Here is a 15,378-nt window from a genome sequence, read left to right on the forward strand (position 1 = left end):
GAGTTTTATCAAATTCTTTTAGAAGCATTAACAAGTAAAAAGAAAGAAAAAGAAAAGAAAGAAAAGGCCAAGGCTTTAAGTAAATCCCAAAGTCAAGATTTTAGGGATTTTAGCACACAAGGTGCTTATTAATATGCCAAGGCATTTAAAGAAGTAAATAAGATAATAAGTATTTTACTTTTAAAGGGCATGTACCGGACACAAGGTCCAAGGGATGGGCTCCAAGTTGCCCCTAGGCACAAGGCCTAGAAGTATCTTAGTAGTTTCGGGATTAGCTACCTCGATTCTTATTAAGAATGCGCGCAAAGTGGTACAATGCCGGGCCCAAGAGAAGTTGATTATTATTTTAAAGTATTAAAGTATAAGTTTTGAAACAAATGAAACAAGCTTCAAATATGTTTAGAATTAGAAAGTTTAGTTTCTTGTTATTTGAAGCATGCAGTAGTAGTTTTATTTGTTTCTTGCTATTAGATTATTCAGCATGTTTAGCTTTATTTGCTCTCAGCATGCAGTTATAGTTTTATTGGTTTATGAGCATAATCAGCTATACATGTTTAGTATTTCAGTTAGTATGATTCCTTTATTGGATTTTGAGCATGAATAGCTATACATGTTTAGTATTTCGGTTAGTATGATTCCTTTATTGGATTATGAGCATGATTAGCTATACATGTTAGTATTTCAGTTAGTATGATTCCTTCATTGGATTATGAGCATGATTAGCTATACATGTTTAGTATTTCAGATAGTATGATTCCTTTGCTATTTATGAGCATGAGTAGTTTTACATGTTAGCATTCAGTTTTAGCATGTTTTTATTTATATACATGCATATCGAGTTTTTGTGAGTAGATAGCGCTCACTAAGCTTTATGCTTATAGACTGCACTTCCTCCTACTGCAGATAAAGGAAAGGAAAAGATTTAGCAAGATAGGCGACAAGGTGGTGGTGATGAAGGTGTGTGATGGCTGGACTATGGGGAGATCAAGAGTTTGCTAAGGAATTGTTAAGACTTTTCTATTTAGAGTTCTTTAGTTTTCTTTAAATGCTATTATGAGTCAAGATTGTAATTAAGTTTATTCCGCATTTGTAGTTGGGTTCTATTGATGGAGTGATATTGTTGTTTGTTATTATTAGGGTAGTTTCCTCCCTTTTATTTGTGATATTATATTGCGTGGTTGTGAAGATATATGTTCCAGCCGCCTGTGGCTGAGTATAGTTTGTTTGTATTGATGATTTAGTCATCGGTACAGGGGAGATTCTGCCGAAATTTTTCGATAGGGTTTTCCTAGAGATCTTTAATAAACCGGTTAAGTAGAGTTAGTAGTTAAGTAACGGTCACTCTTAGAGAGTAGTAGTAGTAGTAAGAAGGGTGGTCGTTACACGTTGACAAGATAGTTAATGGGTAAAACCCTCCTTTTACAAATGTTGAATTTGTATACGTCCACACTAACGTGGCATGCAAAATTCACGGTGTTTAAGGTGTTGGTGAATTTAAATAATATTGTTTTGAGGAATCAATATTTTTTAAAATTCAAAAGTTTTTGACCAAATATTTGATCAAAGACAGATCAACTATTAATTTTATTCGTCATAAAGTAAAGTTGATGAGATAATAAAATTAATGAATAAAATCTACTCTTCGATTTTGTATACGTCTACACTATCGTGACATACAAAATTCATGGGGATTTATAAGGAGTTGATATTGACCAAGTATTTTTGTGATTCTTAGGATTTAAAATGTTTGTCAATCCCCTAGTAGTCATACTATAAGAAAGACTTAGTAATCCCAAGTGTAATGATTGGAAATAGGACTTGGACATTAAGGAAAACTGTCTTCTTAGAACTAAGAACAATATAGGTGAATTTAATTCATTAGTTGAAACATGTTTAGTGGTGTTATCTACCAGAACCTGGAGTGTAGATACAGATGCCATTAATCATGTCCGCAATTCATTGCAGGGTTCCAGGAAACCCGACAACTAAATGAAAATTAAAACACTGTCTACATGGGCACTACTGTAAAAATGGTAGCTGTTGCAGTGGGAGATGTTTATCTTTTGATAAGAATAAAACATGGATTTTTGAGTAATTGTCTATACGTACCAAGTTTAGAAAGAACTAGTTTTCAGTTTCTAAACTATTCAAAGAACTTGATATTCTGCCTCTTTTAATAACAAAGTTGTTATTAAGAAAAAGAGGGAAGTTATCTGTTCTGGCACGTTGGTTGACAATTTAAAAAATTCAATAACTCTCACGATGCAACAAATGGAAATTAGTAACACATCTTCTAACTTTAAGAGAAAGTAACCTTCGAAAATGAACCAATTATATCTTTGGCTTCTAAGGCTAGGTTATATTAACTTGAGTAGGATTCATTGGTAGCTGATGAACTTTTGGGTTCATTAGTAGTGGAAATCTTTCCAACCTACGAGTCTTACTTGGAAGGAAAAATAACCAAGAAGCTTTTAAGTCTAAGGGGTATGGATTCAAAGATATATTGGAATTGGTTCATTCTGATTTGTGTGATCCTATGAGCATCCAGGCAAGAGGTTGTTTCAAATATTTCATCTATTTTATAGACAACTATTTGAGATACGGATATATTTACTTGATGTGCCGCAAGTCTAAGTGCTTTGATTAGTTCAAAGAGTACGAGGCTGATGTGGAGAAATGACAAAGTAAAAGTATCAAGACACTACGGTAAGATCGTAGTGGCAAGTACCTCTTGGGAGAATTTAGGAGTCATTTATCAGAAGTAGGGATTCAATCCAAACTAACTGCACCTGGTACACTCCAACAGAATGGTGTAGAAAAAGGAAGGTATAGGACTCTTATGGAAATAAGTAGATTGATGAGAATATTATCAAAATCATTTTAAGGATATACTCTGGAAACGGGAGTGAATATAGTACCTTCTAAAGTCAGAACTCTCTACTCATATAGAATTGCTGAATAGGCGTAAGCCTATTTCGAAGCATATTCGGATTCGGGTAATCCATCACATATGCAGAAGAGAGACAATGATAAGTTGGACAGGAATTCACTTGTTTGTGGGTTATCCTAGTAAAATGAAAGTAGGTTTATAGTCTTAAAAATCATAAGGTCATTGTTAGCATCAATGACCGTTTTTTAGAAAAAGACTATGTAATAAACCATGTGCCCATAAGAAAATTTGTTCTTAAGGAAATAATAAAAGGCTTGTCTAATCTAGTACCAACTGTACAAGATGAGATACCACAAGGAAACTGCAACACGTATCACAAATGATACACAATTGCAGAAAGTGCCTTATCGTAGTGGGAGGGTTGTTAGGCAACCTAAAAAGATTCAAGTTTTGGGAGAGTTTTTTGGACTCGAACCCTGGAGGACATGAACCTGATCTCTGGATATATGACGAAACACTCCAAGATAAAATGCAACATCTTGGCAAAGAGTAATGAATAACAGAATTAGAATATATGTATTCTAATAAAATCTGGAAGCTTGTAGAACCACCAAATGGTGTAAAAGCCTTTGGGTGTAAAAAGGTCTATAATAGGAAAAGAGGGATAGAAAGGAAGGTAGTAACTTTCAAAGCAAGGCTTATGAAAAAGGAAACTTTTTCACTGGTAGCCATGCTTAAGTCTATCCGGATTCTTTTATCTATTTGGCAAGTGGATGTCAAGACAGCATTCCTTAATGGAAGTCTTGATGAAAGCATCCATATAAAGCAACCAGAAGGGTTCATTGCAAAGGGCTAAGAGCATCTTGTGTGCAAGCTCAATCAGTCTATGGACTGAGGCAAAGCTTCAAGGTCTTGGAACATCCGGTTTATCAAAGTAATCCAGACCTATGGATTTATTGAGTAAACGGATAAGTCTTGTGTATACAAAAGGTGTGATGGAAACGTGGTGGTATTTCTTGTACTATACGTAGATAACATTTTTGGTAGTTGGAAATAATATCAAAATGTTGTCAGAAGTAAGGGTATGGTTGTCCAAATAATTCGATATAAAGGACTTGGGAGAATGTATATATTTTTGAGATCAAAGTGATAAGGGATCGAAAGAAAAAATATATTTTACTTATCCCAAGCTTGATACATCGGAAAATCCTTGCTCGTTTTAAGCATGCAAAACTCCTCGAAAGGTTTCTTACCTTTTAAGCATGGAGTGTCTTTATCTAAAGAGATGTCTCCGATGACATCAAAGGAGATTGAGGACATGTAGGCAGTTCTTTATGCTTCGGCAGTTAGACAACCTAATGTATGCTATGCACGAGATCAGAAATCTGTTTTGCCAAGGGCATAGTTAGCAGATATCAAAAGTAACCCTAGACAAGGACATTAGACTGCAGTAAACCATATATTAAAGTACCTTAGAGGCGCTAGAGATTATATGCTAGCTTACAAGGCAATTAATTTGGTCCCTGTGGGTTACAAGGATTTTGACTTCCAATCGGATAGGGACAATAATAAGTCGACCTCGGGGTTTTGTGTTTACTTTAGGAGGAAAAGTCACAACTATGGAAGAGTGATAAGCATAGATGTTTTTCTGGACTCCACCATAGAAGTTTAGTATATGGCAAGCCTCTGAGGTAGCCATAAAAGCTGAATGACTCAATAACCTCAAGATAGACTTAGATATGATTTCTGGTTTGTCCAAAGATTATTACAATTTATTGTAATAATATTGGTGCAGTAGCAAACTCGAAGAAACCATAAGTCTATAAAGGCAAGTAAACACAATAGAGCGCAAGTACCACCCAATACGAGAAATCATATAAACGAGGAGAAGTTGTTGCTGCCTAGAATGCATCAGATGATGACCTATAGATCTTTTCACTAAGGTCCTTAAGGCGAGAGCTATTGATGGACATGTTGAAGGGTTGGGAATCAGATGTATGACAGTAGATATGACAGCTTAGTCTTTTTGTATAAGTGGAAGATTGTTAGAGTGTATACTAAAAGCCTAGCTTTTGGTATAAACATTTATCTAGAAATAAGAATCACATTGGTCAAATGTCTACATTTATGATAAATGAAGTTGTTCAATTAATTTATATTGTAGATAACATGGTGTGTGGTGTCACATACAGAGGATCATGTTATCAGTACCTTATAAATTATAAACAGTAGCTCACGACCATAATGGAAAGGAACAAACCATTGGAAGGTCGTAGTGTAATTAGGTATTAGTTTATCTTAACTATATAATTACAGTAGTACACTTAGAGTGTATTGAGTAGGACCATTAGAGGTCGTTTCTTTTATACTGACTTTATAAAGAAACAAAGACCTCAGTTATTATGGAAGTGTGTGCTCTTAATCTTAATATAATAACAAGCACATATATTTGATATTTATTTCTTTAATTTATCAATGGGTGAGATTTAGTTCGATGAATCAATAAACCCGATAAGTTGGGAAATGGTATCACTTATAGTGTGTGTTGTTGATTATAGAAGGAAACTGTGTCCTAGAGATACTAGGTTGATAATGTCCTCAAGAGGAGCTCATAAGGATTGTCATGTTAAACCCTGCAGGTGGACTTAGTCCGACATGATAATAAAGTTGAGTGGTACTACTCTTGGACTAAGATATTAATTAAATGAGTTGTCAGTAACTCACTTAATTAGTGGACATTCGATATCTTAAACACAGGGAGACTAACACACTCATAATAAGAAGGAGCCCAAAAATGTAATTTGGGATTGGTGCGGTAGTTCAATAATAGTTCTCTAGTGGAATGAATTATTATTGATAAAATTAAGTTGTGTGTTCGGGGCGAACACGGGATGCTTAATTTTATCGGGAGATCAAAACCAATTCCTCCTCTCGGTCCCTATCGTAGCCTCTTATTTATAGAGTACTATACCCACCTATACCCACCTTCTGTACCCACCAATGAGGGGCCGGCCAAGCTAGCTTGGGAACCAAGCTAGGGCCGGCCTAGGTATAAAATTGGGTGGCCGGCCCTAGCTTGAACCCAAGCTAGTGGGGCCGGCCAAATTAAATTATAAAGGAATTTTAATTTTAATTTTTATTATGTGGAAGAAATAATTTATTAAAGAGAATTAAAATTAAAATATCTCTCTTGTAAAAGATCTACAAAAGATTAAAGAAAGAGATTAGATCTCTTTCCTTATTTGTAGATTGGTGAGATATTTTATTTTCTCTTTAAAATTATTCACATGTTGATAAAATTAAAATTATAGAAATTTCCTTTTATCAACCATGAAGAGATTTTTGAAGAGAAATTTTATTTTTTAAAATTTCCGGAAACAAATTAGGAAGTTTTAATTGTTGATTGAAATTTGTCCAATTTGTTCTTCATGATATGGCCGGCCACTTGAATTTAATTGGGAAATTTTATTTTATTTTTCTTAATTAAATCATGTCAAGGAAATTAATAAAATTTTATTGTAATTAAATTTCCTAATTTGCCTAGGCCAAGGAATATAAAAGAATGGGTGAGGGTGCCTTCATGAGACACAACCTCTATTATTTTCTCTCCCTCTTTTGTTCCTTGGTGTGGCTTGCCATCCTTTCCTTCTCTTCCTCTTGTGGTGGCCGAACCCCTCTCTTCCCTTGGAGCTCTTGTGGTGGCCGGATACTACTTGGAGAAGAAGAAGAAGAAGGAGAAGAAGCTAGCATCTCTTGGAGCTTGGTTGGTGTTTTGATTTTCTTCCTTGGTGAAGCTTCTTTCTTTGTGGCCGAAGCTAGCTAGGAGGAGAAGAAGGTGGTTGGTGGTTTCTCATCTCGGAAGATCGTTGCCCACACAACGTCCGAGGTTAGAAGAGGAATGCGGTAGAAGATCAAGAGGTTTTTCTACAAGGTATAACTAGTAATTTTTCTTTCCGCATCATGCTAGTTATTTATGGAAATAATACCAAATACAAGAGGCTTACGTTCTAGAATTTCGAATATGTTTTTCGATGTTGTGTTCTTTTGTTTTTTTCTTTTCCTTGTGATTTGATTGTTCTCTTCGGTTAACCTAAAGTTATTTTAGGAAATTAAATATTAGATTTCTATAAAAGGTTTTGTCTAGTCGGTGGTGGTTGCTCCCATATCCAAGAAGGCCATGTGCCTCACCACGTCAGTACTGGGAACCAATTATGGAAATTAATATTTAATGGAATTAATAACTTAAGGAGACTTGGGTCGAACGTGTTAAGTTCCGCAGGAGATCCAAGTCAAAACCTAAAAGAACAAATAGATTAAGTTTTGGATTAAACGTGTTAGGTTCCGCAGGCGATCCAAAATTTAATTTAAAAGAACACATGGTAGCTAGGAAAAGGTTCAGACCTTTGTGCAAAATTTTTGTACAGTGGAACCTATAGGTTTTCCGAGTAGCAACCAACAATTGGTATCAGAGCTAGGGTTTTGCCTCTGTGTATTTGGTATTAGGTTAATTATGCACATGTCATACATAATTTAGGCAGGTTAATAGTAGGATGTGCTAACTTTGTGGATGCAGGATCAAACTATTATGGCTTTTAATTATTATGTGTGTGATTGGACCCTTGGACATGTCAAAGGCATTTATATGTGTGTGCATGATTGTATTAAAATACAGCAGGAGCTGTATTTAGTTTTATTAGGATTTTATTTTTGATCTAGATACATGTACATTCCTTTTATGGAATATAGGATCAAAATGTAAAATTCTATTTATGTCGCGGATCGAATCTTGCAAAGCGTGGAACCTTCTAAGGACCAGAGGCGCAGCGGAACTAGGAGCAAGATGGATGCGACTACCCGGTGGCGGTGGCCAAATATGGCAGCAGCTTGGGATGACAACACACGGAGGACAACTAGAGATAAAAGCCATAATAGTTGAAAATTAGATTTTCTATTTATTGTTTTTATATTGTGCTGTGTGTGCATGTTAGTATACATGACTAGTAGTCTAGCATAGTTAAAATTCCTCGTTTATAAATAACTAAGTGGGAGAGGGATTTTTAAATAAATCCCATGGTCTCCATTACTGGTTTGTAAGTGATGCAAACAAGCTTGCGCGTTGCCTCTGAGTGCCTTCCTTCATAACGGATGAGCTTGTTTTTGGATCACTAGAACAGACTTCCATTTTTGGATGACTATAGGAAGTTAATTAAGAGCGTGTGATCTTCCCCAACGGAAGGGGCATAATCTTATTAATGGACTTAGTGTCAAGTAATGGTATACACTTAGACACATCTAATAGTATCCTCCCCATCGGAGTCACTGCTATTATTTGTGTGACCAAATGAAACCAACTATTAATTTGTCATAAAACTAGGTTGACAAGATAATAAAATTAAAGGGTTAAAACCCCTCTTACAAATGATTGATTTTGTATACGTCCACACTAACGTGGCATACAAAATTAACGGTGTTTGAGAAAATTTTATTTGTCATAAAGATACGTTGACAAGATAGTTAGTGGGTAAAACCCTCCTTTTACAAATGTTGAATTTGTATACGTCCACACTAACGTGGCATGCAAAATTCACGGTGTTTGAGGTGTTGGTGAATTTAAATAATATTGTTTTGAGGAATCAATATTTTTTAAAATTCAAAAGTTTTTGACCAAATATTTGATCAAAGACAGATCAACTATTAATTTTATTCGTCATAAAGTAAAGTTGATGAGATAATAAAATTAATGAATAAAATCTACTCTTCGATTTTGTATACGTCCACACTATCGTGGCATACAAAATTCATGGGGATTTATAAGGAGTTGATCTTGACCAAGTATTTTTGTGATTCTTAGGATTTAAAATGTTTGTCAATCCCCTAGTAGTCATACTATAAGAAAGACTTAGTAATTCCAAGTGTAATGATTGGAAATAGGACTTGGACATTAAGGAAAACTGTCTTCTTAGAACTAAGAACAATATAGGTGAATTTAATTCATTAGTTGAAACATGTTTAGTGGCGTTATCTACCAGAACCTGGAGTGTAGATACAGATGCCATTAATCATGTCCGCAATTCATTGCAGGGTTCCAGGAAACCCGACAACTAAATGAAAATTAAAACACTGTCTACATGGGCACTACTGTAGCTGTTGCAGTGGGAGATGTTTATCTTTTGATAAGAATAAAACATGGATTTTTGAGTAATTGTCTTTACGTACCAAGTTTAGAAAGAACTAGTTTTCAGTTTTAAACTATTCAAAGAACTTGATATTCTGCCTCTTTTAATAACAAAGTTGTTATTAAGAAAAAGAGGGAAGTTATCTGTTCTGGCACGTTGGTTGCCAATTTAAAAAATTCAATAACTCTCACGATGCAACAAATGGAAATTAGTAACACATCTTCTAACTTTAAGAGAAAGTAACCTTCGAAAATGAACCAATTATATCTTTGGCTTCTAAGGCTAGGTTATATTAACTTGAGTAGGATTCATTGGTAGCTGATGAACTTTTGGGTTCATTAGTAGTGGAAATCTTTCCAACCTACGAGTCTTACTTGGAAGGAAAAATAACCAAGAAGCTTTTAAGTCTAAGGGGTATGGATTCAAAGATATATTGGAATTGGTTCATTCTGATTTGTGTGATCCTATGAGCATCCAGGCAAGAGGTTGTTTCAAATATTTCATCTATTTTATAGACAACTATTTGAGATACAGATATATTTACTTGATGTGCCGCAAGTCTAAGTGCTTTGATTAGTTCAAAGAGTACGAGGCTGATGTGGAGAAACGACAAAGTAAAAGTATCAAGACACTACGGTAAGATCGTAGTGGCAAGTACCTCTTGGGAGAATTTAGGAGTCATTTATCAGAAGTAGGGATTCAATCCAAACTAACTGCACCTGGTACACTCCAACAGAATGGTGTAGAAAAAGGAAGGTATAGGACTCTTATGGAAATAAGTAGATTGATGAGAATATTATCAAAATCATTTTAAGGATATACTCTGGAAACGGGAGTGAATATAGTACCTTCTAAAGTCAGAACTCTCTACTCATATAGAATTGCTGAATAGGCGTAAGCCTATTTCGAAGCATATTCGGATTCGGGTAATCCATCACATATGCAGAAGAGAGACAATGATAAGTTGGACAGGAATTCACTTGTTTGTGGGTTATCCTAGTAAAATGAAAGTAGGTTTATAGTCTTAAAAATCATAAGGTCATTGTTAGCATCAATGACCGTTTTTTAGAAAAAGACTATGTAATAAACCATGTGCCCATAAGAAAATTTGTTCTTAAGGAAATAATAAAAGGCTTGTCTAATCTAGTACCAACTGTACAAGATGAGATACCACAAGGAAACTGCAACACGTATCACAAATGATACACAATTGCAGAAAGTGCCTTATCGTAGTGGGAGGGTTGTTAGGCAACCTAAAAAGATTCAAGTTTTGGGAGAGTTTTTTGGACTCGAACCCTGGAGGACATGAACCTGATCTCTGGATATATGACGAAACACTCCAAGATAAAATGCAACATCTTGGCAAAGAGTAATGAATAACAGAATTAGAATATATGTATTCTAATAAAATCTGGAAGCTTGTAGAACCACCAAATGGTGTAAAAGCCTTTGGGTGTAAAAAGGTCTATAATAGGAAAAGAGGGATAGAAAGGAAGGTAGTAACTTTCAAAGCAAGGCTTGTGAAAAAGGAAACTTTTTCACTGGTAGCCATGCTTAAGTCTATCCGGATTCTTTTATCTATTTGGCAAGTGGATGTCAAGACAACATTCCTTAATGGAAGTCTTGATGAAAGCATCCATATAAAGCAACCAGAAGGGTTCATTGCAAAGGGCTAAGAGCATCTTGTGTGCAAGCTCAATCAGTCTATGGACTGAGCCAAAGCTTCAATGTCTTGGAACATCCGGTTTATCAAAGTAATCCAGACCTATGGATTTATTGAGTAAACGGATAAGTCTTGTGTATACAAAAGGTGTGATGGAAACGTGGTGGTATTTCTTGTACTATACGTAGATAACATTTTTGGTAGTTGGAAATAATATCAAAATGTTGTCAGAAGTAAGGGTATGGTTGTCCAAATAATTCGATATAAAGGACTTGGGAGAATGTATATATTTTTGAGATCAAAGTGATAAGGGATCGAAAGAAAAAATATATTTTACTTATCCCAAGCTTGATACATCGGAAAATCCTTGCTCGTTTTAAGCATGCAAAACTCCTCGAAAGGTTTCTTACCTTTTAAGCATGGAGTGTCTTTATCTAAAGAGATGTCTCCGATGACATCAAAGGAGATTGAGGACATGTAGGCAGTTCTTTATGCTTCGGCAGTTAGACAACCTAATGTATGCTATGCACGAGATCAGAAATCTGTTTTGCCAAGGGCATAGTTAGCAGATATCAAAAGTAACCCTAGACAAGGATATTGGACTGCAATAAAGCATATATTAAAGTACCTTAGAGGCGCTAGAGATTATATGCTAGCTTACAAGGCAATTAATTTGGTCCCTGCGGGTTACACGGATTTTGACTTCCAATCGGATAGGGACAATAATAAGTCGACCTCGGGGTTTTGTGTTTACTTTAGGAGGAAAAGTCATAACTATGGAAGAGTGATAAGCATAGATGTTTTTCTGGACTCCACCATAGAAGTTTAGTATATGGCAAGCCTCTGAGGTAGCCATAAAAGCTGAATGATTCGATAACCTCAAGATAGACTTAGATATGATTTCTGGTTTGTCCAAAGATTATTACAATTTATTGTAATAATATTGGTGCAGTAGTAAACTCGAAGAAACCATAAGTCTATAAAGGCAAGTAAACACAATAGAGCGCAAGTACCACCCAATACGAGAAATCGTATAAACGAGGAGAAGTTGTTGCTGCCTAGAATGCATCAGATGATGACCTATAGATATTTTCACTAAGGTCCTTAAGGTGAGAGCTTTTGATGGACATGTTGATGGGTTGGGAATCAGATGTATGACAGCAGATATGGCAGCTTAGTCTTTTAGTATAATTGGAAGATTGTTAGAGTGTATACTAAAAGCCTAGCTTTTGGTATAAACATTTATCTAGAAATAAGAATCACATTGGTCAAATGTCTACATTTATGATAAATGAAGTTGTTCAATTAATTTATATTGTAGATAACATGGTGTGTGGTGTCACACACAGAGGATCATGTTATCAGTACCTTATAAATTATAAACAGTAGCTCACGACCATAATGGAAAGGAACAAATCATTGGAAGGTCGTAGTGTAATTAGATATTAGTTTATCTTAACTATATAATTACACTAGTACACTTAGAGTGTATTGAGTAGGACCATTAGAGGTCATTTCTTTTATACTGACTTTATAAAGAAACAAAGACCTCAGTTATTATGGAAGTGTGTGCTCTTAATCTTAATATAATAACAAGCACATATATTTGATATTTATTTCTTTAATTTATCAATGGGTGAGATTTAGTTCGATGAATCAATAAACCCGATAAGTTGGGAAATGGTATCACTTATAGTGTGTGTTGTTGATTATAGAAGGAAACTGTGTCCTAGAGATACTAGGTTGATAATGTCCTCAAGAGGAGCTCATAAGGATTGTCATGTTAAACCCTGCAGGTGTACTTAGTCCGACATGATAATAAAGTTGAGTGGTACTACTCTTGGACTAAGATATTAATTAAATGAGTTGTCAGTAACTCACTTAACTAGTGGACATTCGATATCTTAAACACAGGGAGACTAACACACTCATAATAAGAAGGAGCCCAAAAATGTAATTTGGGATTGGTGCGGCGGTTCAATAATAGTTCTCTAGTGGAATGAATTATTATTGATAAAATTAAGTTGTGTGTTCGGGGCAAACACGGGATGCTTAATTTTATCGGGAGACCAAAACCAATTTCTCCTCTCGGTCCCTATCGTAGCCTCTTATTTATAGAGTACTATACCCACCTATACCCACCTTCTATACCCACCAATAGGGGGCCGGCCAAGCTAGCTTGGGAACCAAGCTAGGGCCGGCCTAGGTATAAGATTGGGTGGCCGTCCCTAGCTTGAACCCAAGCTAGTGGGGGCCAGCCAAATTAAATTATAAAGGAATTTTAATTTTTATTTTTATTATGTGGAAGAAATAATTTATTAAAGAGAATTAAAATTAAAATATCTCTCTTGTAAAAGATCTACAAAAGATTAAAGAAAGAGATTAGATCTCTTTCCTTATTTGTAGATTGGTGAGATATTTTATTTTCTCTTTAAAATTATTCACATGTTGATAAAATTAAAATTATAGAAATTTCCTTTTATCAACCATGAAGAGATTTTTGAAGAGAAATTTTATTTTTTAAAATTTTCGTAAACAAAATAGGAAGTTTTAATTGTTGATTGAAACTTGTCCAATTTGTTCTTCATGATATGGCCGACCACTTGAATTTAATTGGGAAATTTTATTTTATTTTTCTCAATTAAATCTTGTCAAGGAAATTAAGGAAATTTTATTGTAATTAAATTTCCTAATTTTCCTAGGCCAAGGAATATAAAAGAAGGGGTGAGGGTGCCTTCATGAGACACAACCTCTATTATTTTCTCTCCCTCTTTTGTTCCTTGGTGTGGCCGGCCATCCTTTCCTTCTCTTCCTCTTGTGGTGGCCGATCCCCTCTCTTCCCTTGGAGCTCTTGTGGTGGCCGGATACTACTTGGAGAAGAAGAAGAAGAAGGAGAAGAAGCTAGCATCTCTTGGAGCTTGGTTGGTGTTTTGATTTTCTTCCTTGGTGAAGCTTCTTTCTTTGTGGCCGAACCTAGCTAGGAGGAGAAGAAGGTGGTTGGTGGTTTCTCATCTCGGAAGATCGTTGCCCACACAACGTCCGAGGTTAGAAGAGAAATACGGTAGAAGATCAAGAGGTTTTTCTACAAGGTATAACTAGTAATTTTTCTTTCCGCATCATGTGTCACGCCCCCAGAGGAGTTCCTGTCAGACAAAAATCCGGCAGAACCTCCCCCGTACCGGTGACAATCTGAAGCATCACTACAAGCAAAATACATCAGCCACATGCGGCTGGAATATTTATATACACAACCACGCAGTTATAATAACAGCCCACACGGCTGGAATGAAACAATCACAACCACGCAGTTATATATAAAACAGCCCAACCAACACAGCGGAAAAACGAAAACGGAAAGCCCAATACAACACAATCAACACACTGCTAGCCGGCTAGGCTTATACAACAAATACAACACCAAAACCATAAGATAGCCACACGGCTATACACAAATACAATGCCAAAAATAAGAAAAGAATATACAAAAGAAAACAATCACGATCTTCGGATGTGACGTAGGACCCGGCAGACAGGATACTCCGAGCGACACCAACCATCTACAGGCTACCTGAAAACATAAATGTATACATGCGGTGGTGAGTATAGGTAACTCAGCGGGTAATAGAAAAGATAGTGCATGGTCCATAAACAACATGGAGATCACAAGTATACAGTCTCAGTAGGGAATAAGAACATGATCATACCATCATAATCAATGCATCTGAACATACCTGACATAATAACCTGACATAAACTGTACAAACCACAACTAACATAATGACGGATACATACCCAATCTGGAATCGACACATGGTACAATGATCAGTAAACTCACCGGATCTGCAACAGATATACCCGTGACACCTGTGCAATATAGATACGACTGCATATACATGTAAAATAAATGACATGTATGCAGTATGACAACCATATGCAACAATCATATCGCAAACAAATGCAACATACCAAAAACACATGCAACTAGTATCTAGTAGGCATGTATGCAAAAATATAACCCCCAGATGCACCGTGCATCATATGCAAAGGTGCATGCATGCTCCATGGTCACCCCCGCCACCTCTCCGAACACCACGACCCCTGTATGGCCGAGAGGCTTGGGTCTATGACGACTGTACTACCCTCCAGCCCACTATATAGTGGTCGAGGCGGACAGTCCGCTAGTAGCTATCTAACTACATAGCATCAGGGTCCCTGACTGCTCACAACGCCGGATCTCACTAAACCTCGTGACCGGGTGGCACGACAGGACTAGCAGCAACTGCTCCAACTACCACTACCCATGAGTGACCGAGTGTGCGGTGCTAAACCAAACCAACTGATGACTCTCTCACCACAAGGGAGACAATGGTCATCAGATGCAATGAATGATGAACATGATATATATATATAATCATCATCCATGCAACAACCCCAAACCTCATAACTCCAACATGAGTATAATCGTCATGATACCTCCACATATCCCACCAAACATATGTATACAACTACACATGTATAATCAACCAATAATCCCCAATGAACATACCAGACACACATGGACAACCCCACATATACAATCAACCTATATCCTCCAATAAAAACACATCGGACACGTGTATAAACCACAGACGTGCAATCAACACAACTCC

Source organism: Zingiber officinale, chromosome 7B, assembly GCF_018446385.1.
Source record: "Zingiber officinale cultivar Zhangliang chromosome 7B, Zo_v1.1, whole genome shotgun sequence".
Classification (NCBI taxonomy): Eukaryota; Viridiplantae; Streptophyta; class Magnoliopsida; order Zingiberales; family Zingiberaceae; genus Zingiber; species Zingiber officinale.